This window comes from Equus quagga, chromosome 17, assembly GCF_021613505.1.
Source record: "Equus quagga isolate Etosha38 chromosome 17, UCLA_HA_Equagga_1.0, whole genome shotgun sequence".
Classification (NCBI taxonomy): domain Eukaryota; kingdom Metazoa; phylum Chordata; class Mammalia; order Perissodactyla; family Equidae; genus Equus; species Equus quagga.
Window position 1 is genome coordinate 8,665,521 of NC_060283.1, and position 25,755 is coordinate 8,691,275.

At 36.1% G+C, this 25,755-nt stretch overlaps 1 pseudogene; it reads right to left on the reverse strand.

Annotated features, from left to right (window-relative positions):
- Nucleotides 1–6,744: 6,744 nt before the first annotated feature.
- The window catches only part of LOC124228995 (solute carrier family 22 member 9-like), a 36,265-nt pseudogene continuing 17,254 nt past the window's right edge, over nucleotides 6,745–25,755 (reverse strand).

The window sequence follows — 25,755 nt, forward strand, 5'->3', positions numbered from 1 at the left end:
ATATCTTCTTTATTGAGGAAATAGAACTGGCATGGGTTTTATCATGCCAATTACCTTACTTGTGCAACTTAGGAAATTTCAAATTGACTGTTTAAAGGTCACATTCCTTGGAGGGCTGAAACTGTAAGTCAGTCTTGGCTTGCTGTCATGGGGGCCATTTTGGGTTTGATATTTTTTATTTTATCAATTATCCTCATTTGATTAAAACTTTCAGCCTCACTGAGAGATGTGATTAAAAAAAAATTAAGGCACTGCTGCACTGTCAGCCACCACTCCGTGGTTCTCATCACTTTTTCTCATCTTCTGTGTGATATTCACAAGTCATGATGTTTTTGCTTAATCCCTGTGATATTTACAGGTCACATCTTGAGGTTCAGAGTCTTTAATTGGTCATTATTTGTTCCTTCTCTGACATTCCAGTCTTAAGGAGATCATTTGCTTGGTGGTTAGCAGCTGCAAACATGCACTTAAAGCCTTTGACAGAACGTAACTTGCCAGAGAGATTATTATATTTACAATAACCAGGATAATTCCCAATGTTTGGAGTATGGTTTGGAGCCACGGTCCCTAAGACCCAAACCCATCAAAGAAGGACCTCACTAAAGGAGTCACCATCTAAAGACAAGTGGCTTTGTCAACCATCTCATGTAACTGAGTTTCAACTTCCCCAGGAATGTTGATCCAGGTACAGCAGGTTGTGTAGCCATAACAAAGACACCTTGCTCAGCTAAAAGAAAGTCAAGGGCTAATCTATTACCAAGAACATCAGAGAGGCTAAGGATTTTTGTTGAGCAGCTACTGCTTTAACAGTGGAGTCTGTAATATTTTCAAGAGCTAAGGAGAAGTTTCTCATCACAGCCTCACTTATATTTACCCCTAACCAGGGAACTAGGGATTTGTGAAAGGGAGCTAATTTTGAATTAATGAAGGTCTCCTGGTAGGTCCTATGTAGAATAGATGGGGGCATAGCTACATATCCTAAGAGGCATTGCCCAAGCAATCATCTAGGCATTCATAAGTCCAAAGAGAGTGATAAACACTGAAGACATAGATACATCCTGTTGGGGCACAAACTACTTCCACTAGGGTGGCACTGTTAATGGATTCATTCACAGGAATTGTTGCATTTGCCTGTTCAAGCTGGGGGTCAGTGAGCATTTTCTCCTAGCCTGAAATTAAAGTTGTTCTAAATTCCAGAGGTTACTCCCCTTAGCAGTGGCCTGAGCATTACAGATGAAGGCGTTATCTTCCCAGGTCAATGCCAGAGTAAAGGAAAGAAACAAAATAGAAAAGTGTTTCATGTTTAGCAAAAGTAGGGGGCCGGCTCCATGGCCGAGTGGTTAAGTTCATGTGCTCCACTGCGGCCCACCCGGGGTTCGGATCCGGGGCGGGGACACGGCACCGCTGGTCAGGCCACGTTGTGGCAGCGTCCCACATCCCACAACTAGAAGGACCTGCAACTAAGATATACAACTGTGTACAGGGGGGTTTGGGGAGATAAAGCAGAAAAAAGAAAAAAAAAAAAAAGATTGGCAACAGTTGTTAGCCCAGGTGCCAATCTTTAAAAAAAAAATAGTAGGAAGTTTTTTTCTGGTGACTTGGGTAGAAGCAGTCTATGTTGACATCAGCTACTTCTATTCATAGTCAATTTGATTTGGAAGTCTCCAGTATTTCTACAGGATCAGATTTCAGACCTATACAATGCCTTCTAGTTTTGTAGTAGTGTCAGTGGTCAGGAGCACTTAGTAAGGTCCCTCCTAATAGGGCTTGAAGCCTGTCTTCCTCTGATGAAGCTTCTAGAATACTTAGTCACTAGGCTCTAGAGTGTGACTAACAGGATCATTTAAATGTGGATCTAGGAAAGCTTCTTTAACCTGTTGATGATAGACTTGAGCATAAGACTTAGAAACTGGCAGCAGCTGATCATACTAGCATGAAACAGCATGGGATCAGCAGAAGGTTGTATACCAATAGACATTGGTTTGCCAGTGACTCTCTCGTGTGGAGTTTATGTTTTCCAAAGTGGGTACTGCAAACAGTCAGCATGACCAAAGGAAATGTTTTAGGCTGGAGGAGTCCAGTCTACACATATATAACAAAACCTCAAGGACAATTAACAGGACTAGATTTTAATATCTACACAGGTGCAAACATAATTTTTCTTTCTACAATTACATAGATCTTTTACTAAAGATAACCAAAGTGAACGTAATGTTTTTATATTAAAACTTGGCCCTATTATTTATATAAGTGAAACAAGAATAGTGACTGAGTATTTCTGAATTCTGAGGGATCAAGTAGAGAGAAGAACTAATGCTTTATCTCTTTTCACAAAGATATATCTTACCAAATTGTTGATCGCTTAAATGAAAACATTTCTTTAAGTCTGGAAAAACATTAAAACCATTAGTTCTCTCGACCTTGTGCAATAGTTAAGGGTGACAGAACAGCGATAATTACAAAAAGTTTGCAAGGTTTTAATTGAGACTTGTATGTTTTGCCCAGTGAATTAGGTGCCTTGATCACTGGAGATTGTGGAAGGTATACCCAAAGTGGAAAAGACACTTTCTGACAGTTTCTTTGTCACTATGAAGTTATCAGCCTTGTTTTATGGGAAGACTTCAACCCATCCAGAAAACATACATATGTTAACAAGAACATATTGATAACCCATACTAAGCGGCACTTGAATGAAGTCCAGCTGCATGTGTTCAAAGGGAGCAGATAGAGGCTGTCTGAAGCCTCAGGGGACAAAAATAATTTTTCTTAAATGCAGTATAGGGGGTAAAGGAATGTAAAAACCGAAAAATGGGATTTACTAGGGAGCTGGAAAGAACCAAGGGGCCATCTTGTGTTTCCCTTAGCCCTGAGTGTTTGTTAATTTACCACAATTGTTTACCCATCTTAACATCTTTGATTCAGCGGCAGATTGTTTCCATGTGACAAGGATGTCAAGATGGCAAAAGGCTGACGATGAGGTGTCATTTTTTTCAGAAGCAGATGGACTTCATCCACGTGTGCCACTCTCTGTACACATTCTGTTGCTGCTGGCTCTGCCTGAAAGTCAGCTGGGGCATTTTCCCGATGCTCTTGTTGTCCATTTTTGATTGAGGTCCCAGAGGACATTATACAACATTTACGATAATAGCTAGAATTACAAGTAATAGAATTATTCCAGGACATATCAGATTTCTAGGAATTTCACACAATTTCTTGGACACTTATAGACTTATGCAAATACAACGTAAAGAAGGCATACTATCATTTATTCGACAATTTTTCCTATGTAATTTAACATATCAAATAAGCTTGGTTAGTTTAACAAATCTTTTGAAGTGTTCCAGGTGTTCTCTGGAAAAATCCCAGTTTCTTCCAGATCAAAAAGACTTCACTTTTAGAAGTTGATTTTGGGAACTTCGTCAAAGATACCTAAAGGTTTGGCCGCTAGACTAAATAGGATCGGAAATCAATATGAAACTTAATATTTAATTACCTATTAGCAAAACTTAGTTCTTTTAATATTAAGAAGACTCCATTTTTCCTACATAATCAAAGCCCTGACAAAGCAAAGAAGATAATTTTGATACAACATTAAATCTTTCCTTTTCTCTCATAATCTCTTATCAGATGCAGGCCTAATGGTCCAAGAAAATTTTGTCTTTTAGCAGTTGAAAGAAAATTAAGGTCAGTTTTACGTAACTACACTGATACTATATGTTAATTTAAAAACCGTAAAAATATTTAATTTTTGTCAGCCTGATCACACAATTAATAATCCTCTCTCTCTGGAAGAGAGGATTTCTCTGGATTTTCTCTCTATATATTTAATTTGCCCATCGTTTTTCTCCTTCCCGTTCTGAAACAAAATTACTGTCAATTCCCTTAACAAAATGCACCTTCATATTAGAATTTTTAACTTTAGAAACCTTAATTTCTCTGTGAAAAATAAGATAATAAACAACTATGAACTGTCTTTTATATCAGCATTCTGTGGATTGGAAGATTTGTAAATATTTTTTATAATTTCTAGAAGCATATGCTTTTTCAAAGAAAATTTTTTAGCATGGCGTAAAACAGGTTTACTAATAGACCCAAATTTATCTTTAATTTCCCTGCAATAGGGAGTCAAGGGTAGATAAACCTGTGGTCAACAATTAATATTTCTCTATTTTATCTTATTTGAGAATGATCTAGATATTTAATAAATTTCTCATCATTTAATTTAACTTAGCAAAACTCTAAAGTTTCGGGTTACCCAAAACATTTTGTGAGCTATTTTTAAGTAAACATGCCATAAAATATAATGTTGCCAAAAAGCTTATCTATAAACTCTTATCTCAATTACATCTAACCAAGTTATTTGCTCCTAACAATTATATTTAGATCACCCAGAAAAACTTCATTAGGCATTGGACAAAATCAGCCATCATTTGAAGTGACTTTTTGCTGACAAATTTTGCAACAGAGATAACATAATTTTGACTAATAAACCTACGTAGAATAAAAGTTGTTTACCTGCATTATACTCAATGTTTGTAACTTTAAACATATGTCTGTTTAATTAAACCAACAAACTTAAGCTAGCTTTTATACCTAATATTTTCCCAGATCACTTGAACTTGAAAAGAATTTGGGTTAGTGTGTATTACATTTTTGAGAATGTTAAAATGCCCAATGCTTACAAGTGCTTGACCTTTAATGCTGTTAAATAGAGCTCTTTTACAAACCAATTTTAGCAATACCATCAGGAGGTAGAAATTACCACACATCTACAATACATGTATATATAGGGAGATGTACAGAGAGATACATAGACAGACACAGAGAACTTATAGTTACTAATATTTGTGGAGACAATTTCTGAGATTTCTTATTATCCCAAATTCAAGTACTTTATCTCTTTTTTCTTTTTGCTTTTGATGAGAAATATTGCATTTCAAAGAATAGCTTTTAGGTCTTAGAGAAGATGTGGGTAGAAAATCTACATCACAAAGGTACAAAGAAGGTATCCAAGTTTCTTCAAGATGGGATTTTGGGGCATATTTGCAGGATAATTCTGTTTCTAATATCTCAGTATGTACAATTATTTTGACATGAATAAAGAAAGTTTTGGGATTGACAAAAAGGACTGAAACATGCATTTACCTCCTGTTGGGATGTTTCTTTCCCTCTGGGTTATAGTTTCATTGTAACTTAGTGGAGGAGGCTACAGAAAAATTCCTATCAGGCTCTAAATATCAGTTTTCAATTTGGCAAAATTTCTGACTGTAAAGTTATTAAATCATTGTAAATATCTTGTCGGATTTCGGCCAGAACAAACAGTAAATATATCTGGCAGTATTGGATAACTTGATTAATTATAATTTTAGTTTCCCCTTGGGAAACTAAAGCAGCTTACCAGGATATTCCTCAGAGTCCCATCAACATCTTTTGGAGCCCATATGGTGTCCTTTTTCAAAGGTAGATTTGGGAGTATCTGTAAGGCCATTAACCTTGGCAGCTTTTGCTTATGGTCATGTAGTTTTTTCAGAGTGGAAAAACAATTCATTCAGAAGGTTACTAGAATAAGTACTCAAGTAGGAGAGGATAGAGGAGGCAGTAGGAGTTAAGCCAGTGTTACATCAGCAGTATAGTCTTTCATTTTAGGTAACTCTTACCTCTTTAATTTTTTATTACTCTTTTGCAATGAATCTTTAACTGTTGAATCTTGAAGCCTTTTCTAAGCTTTTGCATTGATTTTATCTAACTAGATTATTTCCCAGAATGACCATTGCAGTTCTACATTGTCTCTAGACAAATTTTACCATTTTTGAAGGAGTCTATGACTCCTGAGACCATAGTTCTTAGATGTAAAATAAACAGTTGTGCACGCAACTCTTTGAAACTTGATGATCTCATTTCTTTTATCTAAGGCTTTTGGGTTTCTCTGAGCCAAACTAATACCTAAGAGGGACTTGCTGTAGGGTTGGGAAGTGACAAGTGTTTTAACAGCCTTTAAATGTTTGACCCAAGCACACCCATTTTGCAACTTTTTCAGAGATTCCCATTACAAATTAGCCCTTATTTAATATTCACATGAGGCCTCTCACCAGACTCATTCCAGCCTAAATCATACTCAGTCTGATCTCAGTCCTAGTGTGGTTCTTAAATCAGGCACAGTCCAACTCTTGCTGGTAACCACCACCAATTCCCATGGATTGTTGAGCTGAGAAAAAGGATTGAACCAGCAAACCCCAAACAATGGAGACTCCAGAGTGATTCCAAAAGTAATGGAGAACTACAGCTGCCACCAACAATTCCCAGTGTGGAATCTGGAGACTGAATCCAAACAAATGAGAAATTGTGGACTAAACTATCAGCAGTTCCCTATGTGAAATCCAAGGACAGAGCTAAGACCTGGGATTTTCCACCCAAGGAATTGTCATGTGAAAGATTAAGGGTTTGCCTCTTGGTAGAACCCTGTGCCAGCTCACTTGGATCTGGGCAGAATCCTCTGACAGCTCAATTGTCTCCAGGCAGAATTTTATGAACTCAATGGGCTCCAGGTAGAATCATCCACCAGCTACAGGTGACCTGCCCTGTAAAGGAAAGCCAATTAGTTTGCGAGCTAGAATATAAAAAGAGAGGAGAGCTAAAACTGAGAGGAACTAACCAATGGCCCTTAGAAATGATAAGAAAGACAGTGAACTCAAAATGGGGTTCATGGGGCATTATGCCTGTGTTTTGTGTTGTCCCCAAGTGCCATCAGAAGTTCACGTCAGTCCCACCACTCTCACCAAATCTGTTAAAAACCAAAATTTAAATGAGTAAATTTGAGGATGTAATAGGCTTTATTAAGTGAGTCATAAATTGAGCAGCATCCCACTTAGCAACTAGAAGGGCACTCCTAGGGTTGGGAAATTGGAAGATTGGGAAAAGGGAAGATTTTGATAGAAAGGAGGATGGGGCAAGGTAGTCACTAGCAAAAGAAAGAAAGGACTGTTTTGGGCCAGGACGTCTTCTATTTTGGGGGGAAGGGACTGTCAGGGGTTTTATCATATAGATTACCTTCCTGGTGCAACTCTGGAAATTTCAGGTTGACTTAAAGGTCACATTCCTCGGGGGGTGGGGGGGGTGGCTGAAACTGTAATTAGGTTTTGGTTTGCTGTCATTGGGGCCATTTGGGCCTATTATTTTTTTGTAACACATCTAATTTTCCCATTTAAAGTGTACAATTCAGTGGGTTTTAGTTACCAACGAGTTGTGGAACCAACACCACAGAATATCACTCATTACAGAACATCTTTATTACCACCAAAAAAACCAACTACAGGTGACAGAGGCTTCAATTTTCTCTAGTGAATTGGTATTTTTCCTCTTTGTGATATTGAAATTTATAATCAGAAATATATATTTAGGCTTCATCTCTATTTCTAGCGTAGGGTTCCTAAAACACTTGGGATGTCCCAAGTGATGAGATCCACAAAGGTATCTTTTGTTATGTCAGTGAGGTGACTTTTGGACTGTGCCTAAGGATGGGGCTGGTGGCCAGGAGAACCATCCACGTGATTGGAGGGTTGGAACTTTCAGTCCCACCTTCTTCATCTCCAAGGAACAGAAAGAGGCTGGAAATTGAGTCAATTATCAGTGACCAATGATTTAATCTATTATGCCTACATAATGAAATTTCCACAAAAATCCAAAACGATTGAGTTTAAAGAGCTTCCAGTATGGTAACCAAATCCTCATCAGGAGGGTGACAGACCACAACTCCACAGCCACAGAAGCTCCTGTGCTTGGAACCCTCCTGGACCTCACCCTATGTATCTCTTCACCTGGCTATTCATTTGTATTCTTTATCATATCCTTTAATAAACTGGTAAATATAAGTAAATGTTTTCCTGAGTTCTGTGAGCTAGTCTAGCAAATTAATAGAAGCCAAGGAGGGGGTCATTGGAACCTCCAATCTACGGCTGGTGGGTCAGAAACACAGGGAATAACCCGGGCTTGCAACTGGTACCTGTTGCGGTGGGGAGGCAGCCTTGTGGGCCAGAGTCCTTAATCTGTGGGATATGATGGTAACTCTAGGTAGATAGTGTCATAATTGTATTATATTGTGTAATTAAATTAAAGTCTCTCTTCTGCTGGGAACAGAGAGTTGGAGTCACATTGTCGTCCCTCTTATTCATGGGAAGTGCCCATTTTATTAACTAAAAATTCAGTGTGCCTAGTTAAATTTGTATTCAAATAAACAGTGAATAACTCTTTAGTATATCTACAGTCCATGCAATATTTGGGACATACTTATACTAAAATATTTGTTATTTATCAAAACTTTGAATTTAATGGGACATTCTGTATCTTATCCAGCTAGTACATAAAGATACAGAACTCTCACATAAGTAGAAATTTCACACAAACAGTTGTTGATGCAATAGCCAATAACCATTCTATAGAGAAAAGAAATAAGGTGAGTTTTACCTGAGCCAGAGTGATGATTATAACTTGGGGAGGACTTTTCCAGAAAGGAAGAAAACATTCTGGAGAAATATGGTTTTCAGTGCAGATTCGTATCTTTTTAGAACAAAGAACATACATTGAACACACCCGGGATACATTTTCATCAAAGTTTGAAAGAGGTATTTAGTTGCAAATTAGCAGGTCAACATGACCCTTATGTTTGGAAAGGGACTAATATGGGCATTACCAATAGGGCATAGGAGGGGAAGTAGGCATTCTTATCTTAAGAGAGTGCATTCTTTAATGGTTGAAACAGATGTACAATGAGTGTTTGATAGGCCATAAATCAGGCTTCTTTAGTTCAAGTAAAATCAATTTTGAACCCAAATAGTTACCCCATGTACGTCAGTATGTGAAAATCTCCTGTCACAGTGAGTAATTTTCAGTGTAACTATGCACCATACAACATTTGGGATATTAGTATACAAAAATATTTGTTGTTTATCCAAAATTCATATTTAATTTAGTGTCCATGATGCTATCTGCCAACCCTGTCTGTTCAGCTTCTGGAATTGCACAGATTAGTGGAGCACATGCTCGAGAGTTGGCCAAGGAACAAACAGAATTCGTGTGTCCTGATTCCATGTATCTTTCATTCTAGGATCCTCTAAGACTAAGAGAGTTCTTATACCTTGAAGACAGAAAGATGACAAATACTGGCACAGAAACCACCAGCTGGAGGGTGCGCCAGTCTTGAATGGCATAAGCCAAACCTCCTAGTATTACTTACCCAAAAGTATTGACACGGTTTGTCAGTGTCATTCCTATGGCTCGGAATCAGGGCACTGTCCATTCTACATCTGAAAGAAAACACACACAGGATTTTGACTTTAAACAAAGGTGTACTGTCATCATCAAAGTCAAGGTTTGGAAAATGTACTAGAAAAAAAGTGTTGACTTATTGAGCATAACGCTATTTAACATGATGTTCACGACAGAAAAGCCAGCCAAGAAGCACAATGAGCAGTCAATGAGGGAGGTTGGGGCAAACACTGGAGCAAACACCATCTGAGTATTATCCTTCTCCCAAACCTGAGAAGCAGGTACAGGTTATATTAGGGAACAAGAACAACCTGTTGTAAAAATAAGTGTGAAAAAGAAGGTGCACTTTGAAATTTAGGAAATGTTTTCACAAGTGAAACTTTGCACTTAAAATGTTACAGAATCAACAGGTAACCAACAACAGATCTTCTCAGAAGCAGCCCTCCCTGTTTGTAAACAGCTACTAAATACAACAAAGCTTCTTCTCTAATCTGTTACCAGTAGATCTTTGACACCAATTGAAATAAAAGACAGGCTGTAATATTGGAAATTTTAACATGTCATAAATATTCCTTGTACTAGCACACATTTAGCAAGAGGAAATTCTGTATAGTGTCTAGAACACAGTGGATAGAAGACTGTTTTTGGACTCCAGGACCATGCAGGTTAAGGCTAAAGTGATGTGAAAGGTTTCCTTCTGTTACTGATTTCTAGTTTCATACCATTGTGGTCAGAATAGATCTTGATGTGATTTCAATCTTCTTAAATTTTCCAGGAGTTTTTTTGTTACCTAACATATGATCCATGCTGGAGAATATTCCATGTGCGCTTAGAAAGAATATGAATTCTGCTGCTGTTAGATGGAATGTTCTGTATATGTCTGTCCCCTACTATTATTATATTGTTGTCTATTTCTCCCTTCATATCTGTTAGTAAGTGCTTAATATATTTAGGTATTTCGATGTTTGGTGTACATATTATTTTCCAGTTTTATTAAGATATAGTTTGCATACAGCATGGTATAGGTTTAAGGTGTTCAGCATAAAGATTTGACTTACATATATTGTGAAATGATTGTCACAGTAAATTTAGTTATCTTCTATCATCTCAGATACAAAAGTAAGAAGACAAAATAATTTTTTCCTTCTGATGAAAACTTTTAGGATATACTCTGTTAACTTTCAAATATATCATACAGCAGTGTTAGCTGTAATCATCATGTTCTACTTATTTATCTTATATCTGGAAGTTTGTACCTTTTGACCACTTTTTTAATCCCCCCTGTCTCTGGTCCCCACAAATCTGTTCTCTTCTTCTACGGGTTTGTGTTTTCTTTTTTTTTAATTCCACATTAATTGAGTTCATACAATATTTGTCTTTCTCTATCTGACCTATTTCACTTGGCATAATGCCCTCAAGGTCCTTTTTTGTTGCTACAAATAGAAGGATTCCCTTCTTTTTTTATGGCTAAGTTATGTATATAATCAACATCTTTATCCATTAATTCATTGATCAATACTTAGGTTGTTTCCATGTCTTGGCTATTGTAAATAATGCTGCAATGAATATGGGAGTGCAGATATCTCTTCAACATAGTGTTTTTCTTTCCTTCAGACATATATCCAGAAGTGAAATTTCTGGATCATATGGTAGTTCTATTTTTAATTTTTTGAGAAAACTTCATCCTGTTTTCCATAGTGTCTGTACCAATTTACAATGCTGCAAACAGTGCATAAGTGTTCCCTTTTCTCCACATCCTCTCCAACACTCGTTATTTCTCATCTTGTTCACTATAGCCATTCTAACAGATGTGAGGAAATATCTCATCGTGGTTTTGATTCACTTTTCCCTAACGGTTAGTGATGTTGATCCCCTTTTCATGGGCCTGTTGGCCATCTGTATATCTTCTTTGGAAAAATGTCTATTCAAATTCTTTGTCAATTTTTAATTGGATTATTTGGCTTTTTGCTTTTGAGTTCTATGAGTTCTTTATATAGTTTGGATATTATCCCTCATCAAATGTATGATTTATAAATATTTCTTCTAATTCTGTAGGTTGTCTTTTTCATTTTCATGATAATTTTTTTGCTGTGCAGAAGCTTTTTAGTTTTATGTAGTCCCACTTGTTTATTTTTGCTTTTGTTGCTTGTGCTTCAGGTGTCATATATAAAAACTCATTGCTAAGACCCATGTCAAGGAGCTTTTTTCCTGTGCTCTTTTCTCACCTTGGGCCACAAATAGGATGGCCAGAATGGAGATTCCCAGCAGGAACAGGGAAAGAATCTGGCTTACTCTATGGCCAAGGTGATTCAGTGCTAAAAGTACAACGTAAGTGCTTGGCATTTTGACTACACCAAAAAGAACCTGGAACAGGAAAATATTTTTCCCCTGGTGCTGGAGGTGGAGACTAAGGCCAAATAAGAGAATTAAAGTTGCAAATCTGTGGTGAAAGGAAGAGGAAACACAGATGTCATAAGGTTTTGATTGTCTTAGAAATGATGATATTGAGTCAGGAAGCCAGAGGTTAGTATCAAGAAAGAAGGTGTGATCTGACTTGTGGAATATTTGTGTGTTGATTATATTTTCTTATTTTCCATATTCTTGATGCTCTGGCATTTAGGGCCTTCATTCTGGAGAGTCTGCCTTTCCCATGGTTAGCTAATTCCTAAAGATAGCAAATGACTCCCCTGTGAGTGCACCTTTCATATACAAACTCTCAATCCAGAGCCCACACCCTCAACCATCTCCTTTATCAAACTCACACACCAAGCCAGTGTCTCCCCTCCCATAAATCAACCCAGGGCTAGGTGCTTGACAGCTATGGACCACCACTATAGCCCAGAATCCACTAAAATTATTCAAACTATCAAATCCTAAGCTTACTCAGAGTACCTATCCTCCTCTCCCATTCTTTCTCACAAGAACCCCAATAAAGTCTCTGGGACATGCTCTTTCTTTTCATTCTCTTCTGCCTGCGGACTGACACTGGTGTCTCTCACATGGCCCTGTCTGGTGTTTCATGCCTCCTGTTTCTAAGGATCTGTGAGTATAAACTTCTTTCATGACAATCATTTCTGAGTCTGTGTGTCTTACCATACACGATTAAAACAGATCTTCAGTACACTTTAAATGCAACTTCATTGCAAGTTAATGACTTAAAAATTATCATATAATTATAGTATGATATGGGAGGTTACAGTTGTTGCTAAAAGTTTGGTAAGTGGAGAGCGTTTTTGTGGAGGACACATGAGGGGGTGTTCTAGGGTTTTAGAGTTTTTTCTATATCCTGATCTGGATGATGTTTCTATACTTACATATAGAAATATTCATTGAACTGTATATATTTGAGCACTTTAGTGTTTGTAATTTTACCTCAATTAAAATGAAAACAAACAAGTGAAGAAACTTAAAGCTGAAGTCTGTACTGTGATTTTTCTCAGCCTCATCTCCAGTGATGAGCCTAGTAGAATGATGTGACAACAAAACTCCTCATTACACAATTAGGTCTTTGCCAGTCTTTTCATAACCCTTTCACTACCTATAAACATAGCAATTATCATGTGGCTTTCTCATGTTTTATCTCAATTCTATCCCCAAGTGTGTGGTATCACCTGAAATAACAAATAAAATCCAGTTTCCCATATTTTAATGTTTCTCATGCACTGTGTGAAGCTTACCTCAAGAAGGACAGTAAACAGATCCTTCATGTAGGTTGGTGTGTGGAACAAGTCTTACACAGAAGTTTTGGTGTGTTCTCTCTCCAGTTCCTCCTGCCTGGTGCATGTCAAAACCTTCAAGAACAATAACAGCAAGCCGTTCAGTTGTTGCAGTGGTAGATATTGTGAACACCCAACAGAGGACAAGATATGTGACTTTCATTGTTGTCCACTGGAAAATATAGCCATGGAAGATGAACACAATTAATGAGATAAAAACTTATGTAGTAAGCATTAAAAATAAAGCAAACTGCATGGAGGAGAGAACTAATGAGGTCAAAGTAGAAAAAAACCTAGAAATTTTTCACATGGAGGAAGAGAGAAAACTAAGATTTTTTACATAAGAAATTCTTTGAGGGGCTGGCCTGGTGGCACAGCAGTTAGGTTCACATCTTCCACCTCGGCAGCCCAGGATTTGCCAGTGTGGGTCCCGGGTGCGGACATGGCACTGCTTGTCAAGCCATGCTGTGGCAGGCATCCCACATATAAAGTAGAGGAAGATGGGCACAGATGTTAGCTCAGGGCCAGTCTTCCTCAGCAAAAAGAGTAGGATTGGCAGCAGATGTTAGCTCAGGGCTAATCTTCCTCAAAAAAAAAGAAATTCTTTGAGAGATATCTGACTCAATAAGGAAAAGTAACATGAGGATTGTAAGTATCCCAGAATTAGAAGAGAGGGAAAAAAGAGCAGAGAGTTTATTCAAAGAAATGATAGTTGAGAACTTCCCAAACCTGGGGCAAGAACTAGATGTGCAAGTATATAAGGCTAATAGAACTTCTAATTGCCTCAATGCAAAAAGACTTTCCCCCAGGCATATAATACTAAAACTGTAAAAGTCAATGACAAAGACCAAATATTAAGGGCAGCAAGTGAGAAGATAACCTACAAAGGAAGCCCCATCAGACTTTCAGCAGATTTCTCAGCAGAAACCCTAAAGCCTAGGAGAAAGTGGAATGATATATTTAAAATGCTGGAAGAAAAAAACTACCAGCCAAGAATACTCTATACAGTGAAATTATTCTTCACATGCAACAGAGAAATAAAAGCTCTCCCAGACAAACAAAAACTGAAGGAGTTCATCACGACAAGACTGGCCTTACTAGAAATAATGAAAAGAGCATTCCTACCTGAAACAAAAAGACAAAGGTTTGTAAAGCTTCGAGCAAGGGACAAATAGACAGAATCAGAAAATTACAGCTCTCTATCAGAATAGGTTAGTAAACACTTAATTATAACATAACAACTAAAGGGAAAGAAAGCATCAAAAATAACTATAACCACTTCAATTTGGCTACAAACTCAAACACAAAAAAATAATTTGTGGCAATAAAAACATATAAGGGGAACAGGAAATGGATGGAACCTGCATTGGATAATGGAGATAAGAGGCTATCACAAAAAAGACTATCTCATCTACAAGATCTTTTATACAAATTTTACAGTAATAACAAAACAAAAAATCAGAGCAGAGTCATAAATCATAAATAAAGAGAAAAATGAGAAAAAATCACAGAAAACCACCAAACTGAAATGGCAGACAGAAATACAAGGAAAAAGAAAAAATGGAAATATAGAACAACCAGAAAACAACGGATAAAATGGCAGTATTAACCTCTCATATATTAATAATCACTCTAAATGTAAATGGATTGATATCATCAATCAAATGACACAGAGTGTCTAGATGGATTAAAAACGAGGATCCAAAATTATGCTACCTCCAGGACATCCATCTCAGCTCTAAAGACAGACATATGCTCAGAGTGAAGAAATAAAGGATGATACTCCAAGCAACTGGTGACCAAAAGAAAGCAGGTTTATACACTCTTATATAAGAGAAAAGAGATTTTAAGAGAAAAGATAAGAAGAGACAGAGATGCAGAGTATATATTTATAGAAGGGGAATTCCATCAAGAAGACATAACACTTATGAATATATATTCACCTAACACAGGAACACGAAAGTATATGAAGCAACTGTTAACAGACCTAAAGGGAGAAATTCACAGCAACACAATAATAGGTGGGAACCTTAACAACCCACTTACCTTAATGGATAGATCATCCAGACAGAAAATCAACAAGGAAACAACAGCCTTAAATGAAACACTAGAATAGATGGGTTTGATAGATATATATAGGATATTCTATCCCAAAACAGCAGAATACACGTTCATTTCAAGTTCATGAGGAACACTCTCAAGGATACATCATATGTTGGCAAAAAAAAACAAGCCTCAATAAATTTAAGAAGATTGAAATCACATCAAGTTTGGATCACAATGGTATGAAACTAGAAGTCAACTACAAGAAAAAGCTGGAAAGTCACAAATATGTGGAGACAGAAAAACGTGCTACTGAACAACTACTGAATTAATGAAGACATTGAAGGAAAAATAAAAAAATATCTAAAGACAAATAAATGAAAACACAACTTACTAAAACTTACCAGATGCAGCAAAAGTGGTACTAAGAGGGAAGTCCATAGCAATACAAGCCTACCTCAAGAAACACAAAAAATCTCAAATAAAGAATCTTACACTATATCTGAGAGAACTAGAAAAGAAGAACAAACAAAGCCCAAAGTCAATAGAGGGAAGGAAATATAAAAATAAGAGTAGAAATAAATGAAATAGAGACTAAAAAAACAATAGAAAGGATCAATGAAACTAAGATCTGGTTCTTTGAAAAGATAAATGAAATTGATAAACTGTTAGTCAGACACTAAGAACAAAAGAGAGAAGACTCAAATGAGTAAAATTAGAAATGAAAGAAGAGAAATTACAATGGACACCACAGAAATAGAAAGGAGTATAAGAGAATACTATGAAAAGCTATGCACTAACAAATTGAATAACCTAGAAGAAATGGATAAATTCTTACAATGATGCAACTTCCCAAAACTGAATCAAGAAGAAATAGAGAATCTGAATAGACCAATCACAGGTAAAGAGATTGAAACACTAATCAAAATCCTCCCCAAAATCAAACGTCCAGGACTAGACAGCTTCTCTGGTGAATTCTACCAAAGAGTCAAAGAGCATTTAATAACCATCCTCAAGTTCTCCCAAAAAATTGAAAAGGAAGGGAACCTTCCTAACTCATTTTACAAGGCCAACATTACCCCAGGACAAAAACTAGGAAAGGAAAACACAAAGAGGAAAATTGCAGACCAACATCTCTGATGAACTTACATGCAAAAGTCATCAATAAAATATTAGCAAATCGAATACAGCAATACATTACAAGGATCATACACCACTATCAAGTGGGACATTTTCCAGTATTCAGGGATGGTTCCATGCTGGCACATTAATCAATGTGATACACCACATTAACAAAATGAAGAATAAAAATCACATGATCATCCCAATATTACAAAGAGAGAAAGCATTTGACAAGATTCAGCATCCATTTATGATAAAACTTCTCAATAAAATGGCTATAGAAGGAAAGCAAGTCAACATAATAAAGGCCATATATGACAAACCCACAGCTAACGTTATAATCAACAGTGAAAAACTGAAAGCAATTCCTCTGAGCACAGGAACAAGACAAGGATGCCCACTCTTGCCACTCTTATTCACCATAGTTTGAAAGCTTTAGCCATGGCAATTAGGCAAGAAAAAGATATAAAAAGGATCAAAATTGGAAAGGAAGAAGTAAAACTGTCAGTATCTGCAGATGACATGTTTCTCTCTGTATAAAACTCTAAAGAAACCACAAAAAAAAACTGTTGGAAATAATCAACAAGTACAGTAAAGTTGCAGGGTACAAAATCAACATACAAAAATCAATGCATGTATACACTAATAACAAACATGCAGAGGAAGAAATCAAGAATACAATTCTATGTAGAATTGCCAAAAAAATAATAAAATATCTAGGAATACATTTAACCAAGGAGGTGAAAGACCTATAGACAGAAAGTTATAATACATTATTGAAAGAAATGGAAAGTATTCCATGCTCACGGATTGGGAGAATAAACATAGTTAAAATGTCCACGTTGTGTAAAGCAATCTACAGATTCAATGCAATCCCAATCAGAATTCTAATGTCAATCTTCATGCAAATAGGACAAAGAATCTTCAAATTTACATGGAACAACAAAAGATCCCAAATAGTCAAAGCAATCCTGAGAAGAAAGATCAAAGTTGGAGGTATCACAATCCCTGAATTCAAAATATACTGCAAAATTATAGAATCAATAAAGCATGTACTGGCAGAAGCACACACACCCAGATAGATGGAAGAGAATTGAAAGCCCAGAGATAAATCCACATATCTGTGGACAGCTAGTTTTCAGAAAAGGAGCCAAGAACACACAATGGAGAAAAGAAAGCCTCCCCAATAAATTGTGTTTGGAAAACTGGACACCAATGTGAAAAAGAAAGAAACTAGACCATTGTCTTACACCATACACAAAAATTAACCAAACACATTAAAGACTTGAACCTATGACCTGAAACCAAAAGACTTCTTGAGAAAACATAGGCAATACACTCTTTGGCATTTGTTTAGCAGTATCTTTTGGAATATCACGTCTCCTCAGGCAGGGGAAACAAACAAACAAAAATAAACAAATGGGACTACCTCAGATTAAAAATCTTCTGCATGGCAAAGAAAATCACCAACAAAACAAAATGACGACCCACCAACTGGGAGAAAATATTTGCAAATCATATAAATGACAAAGGGATAATTTCCAAAATATATGAAGAGCTCATATAACTCAACAATAAAAACATGAGCAACCAAATAAAAAAATGAACAGAGGATATAAACAGATGTGGAGGCATCCCAAGTGCACAACAATGGATGAATGGATAAAGAAGATGTGGTATACATATACAATGGAATACTACTCAACCATAAAAAGGACAAAATAGTGCCATTTGTGACAACACTGATGGACCTTTGGGGTGTTATGCTAAGCAAAATAAGTCAGATAGAGAAAGACATACACTATATGATTTCACTAATATGAGGGAGATAAACACATGTATGAGGAAAATAGATTAGTGGTTGCCTGAGGGGAAGGAGGTGCGGGGAGGGCAAAAGGGGTTAATGGCATCTATATGTATGGTGATGAATAAAAAACTAGACTATTGGTGGTGAACACGATGCATTACAAACAGAAACTGATATATAATAATGTACACCTGAAAGTCACACAATGTTTTATGCCAAAATGACCTCAATTTCAAAAAAGAACTCCTCATGGTACAACTAGTTCCATGTTAGCCTTTTCATAACATTTCACTACCTCCAAACATAGTAATTATCTTTGTGGCTTCTTCATGTTTTATTTCAAATCTGTCCCTATAGCATGTTATATCTTTGAAGTGAGATATCGCCACTGTTTCATGTCTCCACTATTTTAACATTCCTCGTGCACTGTCTGAAGCCTACATCATAAAGACCAGTAAAGAGATCCTTTTCTGCAGGTTGGGTGTGCGGAGCAAGTCACACACAGGTTTATTCTATGCTCCCGTGGCATGAAGGATCTCAAAAACTTCAACAACAACAAAAACAGCAAACTGTTTAGTTGTCACAAAATGGTAGACATTGTAAAGCCCCCAACAGAGGACAAGATAGTTGACTTTCTTTCTTTCCTCTGGAAAATATAGCCATGGAAGATGCAATGACAGGTGTAAAAGTGGTATGAAAGATGAATTAGGGAGCTAAAGGGGCCTGCGGGAAATTTTACAGTGACAACGATGTTCTAACATGAGACTCAGTTTGGCTGCTGGGCATCAAATGGATGTGTCGGTTAGAGATTTTGATGAGGAAGCAAACTAAATGAAGAGTTGCTCCATTTAGAGTCCAAAGCTTCATTTATACCAGAAAAGCATGAAAATTCTGGCCAGTGAGCTTGGTTCTCAGCTGGCTTTTCTTAGTAGAAAAACAGTTATTTTCAAGAAGGAGAATAATTTTCTGAGAGCTTTTATTCTGGTTTTGGGGTCAGCGTCTTTAAAGGAAATCTTGGTGTATGTTGTGCCTCCTTGATTGAGATGCCTAGAATTAAATATGAGGATGAAATCAGGGGAGATCATGATGTAGTATGATTTATACCCAGGCTGTATAACCTGGCATTATACAATGGCTCTGCCACATACTAGGAATATGCCTTGAGGAAGGTAACAAGACATCTCCAAGCCTCAATTTCCTTGTCATTAAAAAGATGAATAAGAATAAGAAGATGTGGCAACCTGCAGAATGGAGACGATATTTGCAAATCACATGTCTGATAACCATTTAATATCCAAAATGTATACAGAACTCATACAAGAAATAATAATATGATTAAAATGGGCAGATGATATAAACACACATTTTTCTGAAGAAGACATACAGAAGGCCAACAGGTACATGAAAAGGTGCTCAACATCACTAATCATACAGGAAATGCAAATCAAAACTACAATGAGATAACACCTCACACCTGTTAGAATGGCTATCCTCAAAAAGACAAGAAATAAACCTTGGTGAGTATATGGAGAAAAAGGAATGCTTGTGCACAGTGGGTGGGAATGTAAATTAAGGCAGCCACCATGGAAAACAGTATGGAACTTCCTCAATAAATTAAAAATAGAACCACTATAAGATCCACTAATTCCACTTCTGGTTATTTATCTGAAGAAAATGAAAACACTAACTTCAAAAGATATATGCACCCCCATGTTCATTGCACCATTATTTATAACAGCCAAAATATAGAAACAACTAAGTATCCATCGATGGATGAATGTATAAAGAAAATGTGGTATATATACAATGGAATATTATTTAGTGATAAAAAATAAATCTTTCCATTTGAGATAACATGGATGGACCTTGAGGACATTGTACTAAGTGAAATAAGTCAAGTAGAGAAAGACAAATACCATATGACCTCACGTATACGTGGAATCTAAAACAAAACAACACAAAACACAACCAAGTTCATAGATACCAAGAACAGATTACTTGTTGCCAGAGGTGGAGAGTCGGGGGGCGGGGGTTGGTGAGCAAAATGGGTGAAGGGAGTCAAACGTCAAGAACTTCCAATTTTAAAATATATAAGACATGCGGATGTAGTGTACAACATAACGACCATAGTTAATAATATTGTACTTTATATTTGAAAATTGCTAAGAGAGTAAATCTTAAAATTCCTCATTACAAGCAAACTAAATTTTGTAACTATATATCGTGACAGATGATAACTAGCCTTATTGTGGTGAACATTTTAGAATATTTACAAATATCAAATCAGTATGTTGTACACCTGAAACTAAAATAATGTTGTATGTTGATTATACATCAAAAAAAAGAAGAAAATGTAAAAGAATTAGGATCACCAGAAGTAGGAGAAAAAAATGTCTCCCTCACAAGGATTTCCAAGGCATGCATGAGGTCACAAATGTGCGTATAGAATTATATGTAGTCCAGATCAGGCAGTTATTGATTTATTAATTATTCAAATAATATTAGCTCCATTATCTTACCATCTATACAAATGAACCAATACCATGAAGCTCATTACAGAAAATTCCACGATGAAGGGAATTCAGAGAAATGAAAGGCCACTCTTCCTGGAGATCTGGAGCAATCAACAGATTGATACTGACATAAAGTGGCGCAGCTTTAAGTTAGAAGAACTGTCTGGAGCAGGTGTGTTTGGCAATCTATCAGATGGAATTTTAAACAGGAGTAAGACCACAAGTTTCTGAATTATCTTTATAAAATTAAAAAAAATCAAATTCCACCAGATGTGCCATTGTATGTTTCCAGAAATGTTTTATTCCTCTTCTTTGAACGGCTAACTTCTAACCTTCTCCTTCGTCAATAAAAGGTAGATTTTTTTTCCTTCTATCCATTAGCATTCTTTACATTCTGTTATCTTTTTAAATATTTGGATTTAAAAATGTCTATGAATTTTTCTCTCTCATATTAATGTAAAAGCTCTTTAAATGCTAGAACTCTGATTTATTCTGTTATTCATGATCTAGTGCCATGCATGGCACAATATAATATTTCGGTAAGTACTTTATATGTATAGATGTGCATGACATGAAGAATGATTCAACTAATTATGCAAGACAAAATTTGCCTCCCTTATCTGAGATGGAAAACAAGAATGAGAAAGACTTCTCTGAGGCGTTTCCAATCAGTCATGCTCTTGAAACTTGTAATAAGGATCGTGTAAACTCCACACAACTTGGATTTGGACTGTTGTGGTCACTGCCGTATTTCCAGGGATAGGAAGAAACCTGCCACAGGTCAGCACTCACTAAATATCGCATGAAAGAAAGTGCACGGGTGAATGAACAAATAGGAGAACCTCCTTATTCTCTAGTCACTAATCATGGTCACTAATCCTTCTAGTGACCCTACTGCTCTGAAAAATGGTCATCAGAACATTAATCTGAAGGGAATGGATTACTTATTACTTTCTCTTACACAGTTAGAGTGAGAACCATATACAATCTTCTTTTAAAATAATTTTTATTTAATTACTTTTTAAGGTGACATTCGTTTATAACATTATATAAATTTCAGGTAAATGTCATTATATTGTGACTTATATGTAGACCACATTGTGTTCACTACCCAAAGTCTAATTGCCATCCATCTCCACACCTATGTGCCTTTTTACTCCTTTCGCCTTCCCACCACCCTGTTCCCTGCTAGTAACCACAAAACTATTCTCTATGTCATGTGTGTTTGGAGTTCTTGTTTTTTAATATCTAACATATGAGTGAAATCATACAGTATTTGGCCTTCTGTGTCTGACTTATTTCGCTTAACATAATTTTAACCTCAAGGTCCATCCATGTTGTCACAAATGGCAAGATTTCATCTTTTTATGGCTGAGTAGTGTTCTATTGTGTGTATATTCATGTTATACATGTTGTACATGTGATATATATCACATCTTCTTTACCCGTTCATCCTTTTATGGCACTTAGGTTACTTCCAAGTCTTGGCTATTGTTAATAATGCTGCAATGAAGATAGGGGTGCATATATCTTTTCAAATTAATGTTTTCGTGTTCTTTGGATAAATACCTAGAAGAGGAATAAATGAATCATATGGTACTTCTATTTTTAATTTTTTGAGAAATCTCCATACTCTTTTCCATAGTGGTTGTACCAGTTTACATTGTCAACAGAAGTGTATGAAAGTTCCCTTTTCTCCACATCCTCTCCAACACTTGTTATTTCTTGTCCTTTGAGTAATAGCCATTCTCATGGGTGTAAAGTAATACCTCATTGAAATTTTAATTTGCATTTTCTCTATAATTACTGATATTGAACATCTTTTCATATGTCACATGGCTATTTGTATATCTTATTTGGAAAAATGTATATTTATAACCTCTGCCCCTTTTTAAATTGGGTTGTTTGTTTTCTCAGTGTTGAGTTATATAAGTTTTTAAATATATTTTGGATATTAATTCCTCATAGATATATGAGGTGCAAATATCTTCTCTCAGTGTTAGATTGTCTTTTCACTTTGGTTATTGCTTCCTTTGCTGTGCAGAAGCTTTTTAGTTTGATGTAGTCCCATTTGTTTATTTTTTCTTTTGTTCCTCTTGTCTGAGGAGATATGATATTTGAAAAGATATTGCTAAGACTGATGTCAAAGAATGTACTGTCTATATTTTTCTCATATATTTCATTGTTTCAAGTCTTACATTCAAGTTTTTAACCCATTTTGAGTTAATTTTTGTGTATGGTGTAAGATACTGGTCTACTTTCATTGTTTTCCATTTGGCTGTCCAGTTTTTCAAACACCATTTATCGAGGAGACTCCTTTCTTCGTTGTATGTTATTGGCTTTTTGGTCAAAAATTAAGTGTCTGTAGATTTGTAGGTTTATTTCTGGGCTCTCACTTCTGTTTCATTGATATGTGTATGTGTTTTTCTGCCAGTACCATGTTGTTTTGATTACTATAGTTTTGTATTACACGTTGAAATTGGGGAGTTTGATACCTTCAACTTTGTTCTTTTGTTCTTTTTCAGGATTGCTTTGGCTGTTCAAAATTGTTTGTTGTTCCACGTAGAATTTAGGATTCTTTTTTCTATTTCAGTGAAAAATGTCATTGGGACTTTGACAGGTATTGCATTGAATCTGTTGATTGCTTTAGGAAGAATGGATATTTTAGGTATGTCAATTCTTCCAGTCTATGAGCATGGAATATCTTTCCATTTCTTTGTGTCTTCTTCGAATTCTTTCAACAACGGTTTATAGGTTTCAGGGTACATGTCTCTCACCTCCTTAGTTAAATTTATTCCTAGGTATTTTATTCTTTTTGTTCCAATTGAAAATGTAATTGTATTCTTGATTTTTCTTTCTGCTACTTCATTGTTTGTGTTAGAAAGGCAACTGATTTTTGTATGTTGATTTTGAACCCTGCAACTTTACTGTATTCTTTTATCATTTCTAGTAGTTTTTTGATGGATTCTTCAGTGTTTTATATAATATTTAAAAAGTAAGCTGTTCAGATCCTTTCCTTCCATATCCATTTTATTCAGAGTTTTTATCGTAAATAGATGTTGTTTCTTGTTGAATGCTTTCTTGGCTTCTATTGAAATGTCCTTATGATTTTTATTTTTCATTTTCTTTAATGTGGTGTATCACTGATAAATATTCAGATGTTGATCCATTTTTGCATTCCTAGAATTAATCCCACTTTATAATGGTGTATGATCCTTTTAATGTATTGTTGTATTCGATTTGCTAATATTTTTTTGAGGATTTTTGCATCTATTCATCAGTGATATTGGCCTGTAATTTTATTTTTTTGTGCTGTCCTTGTCTGGTTTTGGTATCAACATAATGTTGGCCTCATAGACTAGTTAGGAAGCATCTCCTCCATTTCAATTTCTTGGAAGAATGAGAGGGATAGGTATTAAATCTTCTTTTAATATTTGATATAATTTAACAGGGAAGCTGCCTGGTCCTGGACTTTTTTTGTGGGGGTGTTGATTACTGTTTCAATCTTCTTACTTATTATCAGTCTATTCAGATTCTCTATTCTTCTTGATTCAGTTTGGAAGATTGTATAATTCTAGGAATTTATCCATTTCTTCTAGATTACCCAATTTGTTGGTGTATAAATTTCCATAGTTTCTCTTATAATCCTTTGTATTTCAGTGGTATGTGTTGCAGTTTCTCCTTTTTTCTTCTTTAATTTTCTTTGCGCATTCTCTATTTTTTCTTTGTGAATCTACAATTTTTGTAATTGTTCATACTCGGTGCTTTCTGCCTCCATTGAGTAAAACGGGTGTTCAATACTTTCGGCAACAGTATGCCAATTTTTAATTTTAACCCAAACGATGTTGACACTCATTCAGAATCAGTACAGTGAGGTCAGAAGACACATAACCACTCCTGAGACCTTCCCTTGCATTCCTTTTGTGAATACTGACTAATATGGATGTCAAGTCACGTCTTCTCTACATCCAAAATCCAACTCTCATCCTCCTCAACTCCAGGGTTAGGGTGTCTCCAGCATCCTTCTTTCCATTTCTGTGGGCAGCTTTTCTGAGTTCCTTCAAGCCCTCTTCAGGTTTGTTGATGATAATAAGCCACCGAGCAGACTCTGCCAGCCATCTGATCAAAGAACAGAACAGAGGTGCAGTTAACTCTCATTTGCCCATTTTACATATTACCTTTGTCCAGAGATGGGAAGGAGTTTGGACTATGCCATCCAAAATATGCTGTTTTGATATATTGATTATTTGAGCTGAAGGCACTTGAGAAACAGCAGATGCAGGAAGAGCTCTCTATCCTCCACTTTTTACCTAAAAGTAGGTCATAAAACTTCCCATGAAAAGATGCCCTTCTTGCACCAGGAAGAGAAGAATCTTCTTATCACCAAGACTGGGGGCTGACACCAAAAAGGACCTGTACAAACAAACTTACTGAAATGACTTATTTTACCTTAGTTTCCCCATATATTTCCTAGCCATAGCCCCACAAATTCTTGCCCCTAGTCCAAGCCACTTTGTCATGTCACATCTCCACAACTTATAGTTTTTATGTGTGTGTAAAAATGTATATAAGCTTTCAGGTCTAATGGCTTCTTTGGGTCTTAATTTTTCTTCTGAAGACTCACATGAACATATAAAATATTAGATAAATTTACATGCATTTCTCCTGTTAATTATCTTATGTCAGTTTAATTCTTAAGCCATCCACAGAACCTAGGAGGGTAGAATATAAGTTTTTCCTCCCCTGCTCGTGCCTTTCCCCTCCACTGGTATTAAATGATACCCACCATTGTTTAGTTATCCCAGAAAATATAAATTTACTTTTTCTTGTACCATAACTAGGAAAGTATGAGGATGACATCTTAATGCAGTGCACTTTCACTAGTGGGAACACAGACTTGGAGTCATATTGGCTTCCCTCTTATTCAGGGTAAATGCCAATATCAGCATCTAAAAACGGTGTGCCTACTTAAACTTGTAGTCGATAAACAGTAAATAACTCTTTAACTATGTTCCATGCAATATTTGGGACATACTTGTACTAGACTATTGCTTGTTATTTATCCAAAAGTTGAATTTGACGGGACATTCTATACTTTGTCTACTTAGCACATAAAAATACAGAACTCTCAGATACATAGAAATTTCACAAAAATGATGAATAATTTTCAGTGTAACAATGCACCATGTGACCTTTGGGATATTATTATACAAAAATATTTGTTTATTACCTGAAATTCAAATTTAACTTAGTGTCCATGATGTAATCTGGCAATGCTGTCTGTTCATCTTCT